The following is a 5404-nucleotide window of genomic DNA, read 5'->3' as shown; positions in this document are numbered from 1 at the left end:
AATACAAGCTACTTTATGAAAAGAGACATTTATAAGACTATGCAGTAACAAAATGGAGTGATATCTCTGTATTTTCACTGCAGATGAAGAAAAAAAAGCACAGGCAAAAATAGGAAGGTCTGTTATATGATGATTAGATCAGAAGCCATATGCTACTTACAGCTTTAAATAAAGCAGGACCTTTGAGAGGATGAAGGGTGCATTTGGAAGAGACTTGGGACTGGAACCATCTACATCGGCTGTGAAAAACAGCCTGGATGTCTGAAAGCTGCCAACATGGGCACTTGGAAGACACCCAGATGGAGAGGATCCCAAGAGACTCTCTGGATCAGAAAACAGACTTCGTCATAAGGTTCGGATTGTCCTGTAAACAAAAAACTCAGATCCAGGTAACGTGTGTGATTGTTGTGCAGAGATATTTTGATTCAATCACTTCAATGACTTGTAGTTTTCACACATCAAGAGCTTTAAATCATTTCACGTGAAATCAACAAAACAATTTAAACTCACAAAGAATAAAAAAAACAAGGTTAAAAAAAATCTGACTATAAAGGGCAGAAAAACTCTAGAAAAGGAAGTCAATAGAAAATCACAATCACAATGAAAATGTTAATATATTTGTACAAGTTCAAAATTCAGTGGCTGTAGAGAAAGACGTTTATTTTAAATCCTATAAATAAACTGTTATCCTTATATTTTATTCCTGAGTGCTGAAACCTTTTTAGCGGCACCAAAAAAAGCTGAATTTCAACATCTGACATTTACAGTTTGGCTGCAAAGTAGTGCTAAATTTACAAGCTGCACTTTCAGCCACAGTTTCACTCTGACTTTGTTTCTTCTTTCTTTTTCTTTTATTATTTTAAAATGTTCATTTCTACAGGTCATCACATTCAGTGCACCGGTGAGCCAAGTTGTCAAAATGATTTCACAGTATTAATTAACTGAATTATTTTATTCATTTTTTCACTTTGCCTGCTAAATATGAATCGAGAGGCTGAAGACATACTACTTTTTACCTAATCATGTTGTAGTATCATTACAACAATCAAGTTATTACATTGCTAAGTTTTAAGATTTCACTAACTGAAACCGACAACGCAGACAGCTGCACCTTTATCTGGAATTTCACTTTGACTTTTTTGTGGTAACTACAAAAATCCCTAAAAGCAAACATTCAAGTGTTCCTGCACCATCTGCACAAACCTACACAAACCCCCAAAGTCTACATGATTAAGACTAATGAGACGTGCAGGTCTGCTGGAACCGTCTGTCAACCCTCCACCATCTTCAGGTCTCCCACTCTGCCTTGGTTTACTCCAGCTCCTGATCTGTCCTGTTGCTGATGGAGATAAGATTTGTTTTTAAAATCTGTTTTCTGTATTTTCATTAATCTTGCAGATTAGAACACCTCACAGGTGAGATGTTTCAGGTACATCTTACTGGGAGGAGGCCTAGGGGCAGACTCAGGGCATGCTGAGAGATTATGCCTCTCAGCTGAGAAAACCTTGGTGTCCCTCCCTCGGGTTGAGCTGCAGGAGTTGATCTAGGTGCAGGAGGTCCGGGCATCTCTCCTTAGACTGTGATCCAAACCCAGATAAGCAGTAATAGATGGATGGATGCTACTCAAGCTTAATGCTCTAAATTCTGGTAATGCCAGCTAGCTAATACATATTTGTGGTTTTATGGTGGTTAAAATTGAAGAAAAAAACCCCAGACAAACAAGAAAAGTAAAGTTAAAGTAGTTTTTGTTTGACTAGATTTCCACTTTGATTAGCGATCTCTTCTTCCATGAACAGCACCAAATGTAGAGCGTCTGTTAAGAATATAAAAGCTGGACCCTGAGGTTTATTATAAACTGAGTTGCAGAGTTGCTTTCTAGGAGGGGGATTTGCACAGTAGCTGGTGAGGAATGGAGGCTGGAGCTGGCACATGGCTCTGATGGTCGGGCTTTGGAGGGTTTAACAAGGCTGTGGGCACACTGATGAGGAGATGACTGCATGAAATGTTGCATGAGCTGGTGGAGAAAGGAGAGAAGAGTTGTGGTTTAAATGCTGCAAGCTTAGTGTGAAGATGAGCTTCAAGTGTGCCAGTTGGTTTAGCATGATCTGCTATGCCCAGTGTAAACACCTACACCAGAGAGAGGGCTAAACAAACAGGAGACATGAGGAAGGAGAAAACAGAGGGAAACGAAGAGAAGAGGAAAAAAGGAAAGCGTTTTATTTCAAAGACAATAATATGTCCGCATTTTAGTTCTTATTTATTTTCTTGGCAAAATGCTGAATTTTCTTTGCATTTATGTCGATTTTTTTTTACACCATTTTACTTTTCAAGTGCAGCGCTGAGCATCAGTTTGTCATCTACAGCAACCTTATTTTGAGAATGGCCTGCAGTAATGTGGTATAGCCCTTCACGCTTGAGTGTGCAGTAACTATATCTTGCAGAATAGTTCAAAGCTGACAAGGTCCTTTGGTCAGCACATTAAACCACATGCATAACTGCTGTTTAACCAAAGCGCTTTGGTCTCGTAAAAAGCAGTTTTTAATCAAAGAGACGCAGATAAGTAACAGACATAATGTCCACAGAGGGGGTCGCTCTGCGGCTCTGCTCCGGCCTCTAACTTGCACCACAAACGAGAAGATGGGATGTTCCAGTAAACAACCAACAAACAACTTATCTGCGTCCACATCTGGCACTGGTTAGATACTCACCCACAAATGGGACAGATTCACCGATTACAGATACGCTGATTCACTAACGGCACCTGTTTTTTATGTAATTCAACTCAGAGCTGGGAGGGAAAAACAAGACAGTCAGCAGTTTTTCAGGCAGGCGGATGCCAGCTGCTACCTGGAAGTCCTTGGCTCGGTTTGAAAGTGAGCAAGATTTGGTCCTTTTGATGGAATAATGTTACTCTCTCTCTCCCTTTTTTTATTAAATAAGTCCCAGTATCCCTGTGACTCAGGGTGTTTTATGAGGTCTAGGTTTCTTGATTGACTTCCAGGAAACAGAAGAAAAACAACATTTGTCATTTCTTCCAAATGGCTAAATCTGTGCATGCAGTACCTCAGTGAGCCAAAAGGGGTCAGTGTGCAACTGTGGTTCTGTAAGCAACTCTTTTTTTCCTCCTTTCTTTCTCTTCTTGTCGCTTGTTTTTCTGTCCTGTTTTTGTTTTGTTTTATCTTTTTTCTTTTCTCTGCTTGCCTTCTCAGATATGAAGATGTTCCATCCTTCCCATCTCATATCGTCTCTCCTCTTTTCCGCCTCTTCTTCTCTTTATAGGGAATTTACTCCTGTCCCCCCTCATCTAAATCTTCCTTTGTTCCCCTCATGCATTTCTCTCTCTTCTTCTTTTGTTTTTTTTATCCATCTCAAACTCTCCCATCTGTTTAAATGTCTAGTTTTTCCCATCATCTTCTGGCATAGTTATCATTTCCTTCCCTCCCTTTTACTGCTTGTTCAGAATAACACTCTCCTCTCCCCTCTCGATCATCCTCTTGCAAATTTCCCAACTCCTTTAGTGTCGACTCTCCTCCCTTTTATAACTTCAGTTATTAAGGTTTCAGTTGTCTCATTTCTGCACATTTTATCTCTCACGTGTCCTTTCTGTCCTTTGGTCCATTATTTTGTGTCCTTGTTGTTGAAAGAGGGAGGATTTTCCACACCTTTCCTATCCCTCCTCTTCTGTCTGTGCCATTCTCCTCTTTTGTGTCTCTTTATGTATGTCTCCTCTACAATTTTGTCCTCTCTCCCTTCTCTGTTTCTCCCACCATATTTAAATCTTCCATTAACCTTAGTCTTGCTTCCCTTCTCCTTCCACTTCAGCTCGTCAAATCTTCTCATCTCTCTATATTTTCTCTTTTTTAAATTGTTTTTGGAGATCATGGAAGAAACCCAACCCTTTTTGTTGGGTTGCCCATTTTATCTCATCATTTTTCTCCTCTCGTCTGAACGCGTTTGCTATTTTCTTCTTCTTCTATTTTTTTAACAAATTTTTGTTTATAAGAGCAGTCGCCCTAATAAGTAAATTTGCATCTGTTTTTGTCCTCCTATCCCCTCTCTCGTCTCCTTTGTCCAGTTTATTTAGGAAGCACAGCGAGGCTCCTCTCCCGTATTTCTCTGGGTTAATTTCACCTCCTATTCTCTCCACTTAAAAGACAAAGGAATTAATTTTAGAATTCTTCATGCTGGCATCTCCCTTAGAGAAAAAAAGAGCTATCACTTCTTTCCATTTGGACACACACACACACACACACACGCACACACACATATAGTTGGGAAGGATTTTTTGCTAATTCCCTCTCTTTTTCCTGGCAGCTAAATATGGAAAGTTGTTTATTCCAATGAACAGATGCCTCTATGACACACAAACACACACACAGACCATCAAAGACACGCATACACATATGCACACAGACCTGTAAAGTAGACATATCACATTCAAACACAGAGACCACCCGTGGCTCCGGGTGTGTGTGTGTGTGCGCGCATGTGAGACACACGCTGAGATGTGTGTTTCCCACTAAACGAGGCAGTGATCAGCTGAAACATCACACTTTGCCGTTTGATGTGATGCTTCCTCCTCCCGCAGGGAATAAAACTCCAAATATTCTCATTCCTTCTTCTCCCGCGCAGGAGGAAAAATGTGATCTGAGCAGATTTTTAAGGCGGATATGTTGGATCGCTCAGGCGAGGACAGGCTAAAACCACACTCGGGCCAGATTTACCCTTTGTCAAGTCTCGCCTCTCCTCTGCACTCCTTGGTTACGGTTGCTCGGTAGAACAAACAATAACCAAAGAGAGTCTGTTTCCATTGAAAACACCTGTTGATTTAATTGACCCGTATTTCTATTCAGCCTCATTCAGCCAGTGTGGTTTGTATCAGAGTAGCAGACGATGCAATGACTGTTCATTATGAATACCTATTATCAGCGCCATCTAGGGTGCTGATAATGTTCAGAATTGGTTCACAAACCTACAACCATATGCAACCAAATTTCACTGTCATAGGTGGAGTTTTCCTGCAGGACATGATATTTTAGAACACTTAGAGCAGTTTCGAACAGCACTGCTGACGCTGCAAGGGTTATCTCCAAGTGCTCCAGTGTCTTCCCATAGTCCAAAAACATGCGCATTGGGTGAACTGGTGATTGTAAATTGGGTGAGGTGTCAATGTATGCCCGTCTCCATGTGTTTGACCTGCAGCTTGGTGACCTTTTGCCGTATGAGAGCTGATGGATGGATGGATGGATGGATGGATGGATGGATGGATGGGTGGATGTATGGATGGATGGATGGATGGATGGGTGGATGTATGGATGGATGGATGGATGGATGGATGGATGGGTGGATGGATGGATGGATAACATATGTCTATGTTAAAATATCCAATTTAATGACATTAAAA

General features: G+C 40.9%; 1 long non-coding RNA gene across 1 annotated transcript; it reads right to left on the bottom strand.

The window, feature by feature from the left end:
• Positions 1 to 746: 746 nt before the first annotated feature.
• Positions 747 to 2834, bottom strand: LOC120433061. Its single transcript, XR_005608287.1, has 3 exons — positions 2709 to 2834; positions 1441 to 2014; positions 747 to 1339 (listed from the first exon to the last, which is right to left on the bottom strand). It is a non-coding gene; the product is annotated as an uncharacterized LOC120433061 (long non-coding RNA).
• Positions 2835 to 5404: the final 2570 nt, after the last annotated feature.

The sequence above is a fragment of the Oreochromis aureus genome, linkage group 15 (genome assembly GCF_013358895.1).
Source record: "Oreochromis aureus strain Israel breed Guangdong linkage group 15, ZZ_aureus, whole genome shotgun sequence".
NCBI lineage: Eukaryota > Metazoa > Chordata > Actinopteri > Cichliformes > Cichlidae > Oreochromis > Oreochromis aureus.
This window is presented reverse-complemented; position numbering and strand designations above follow the sequence as displayed.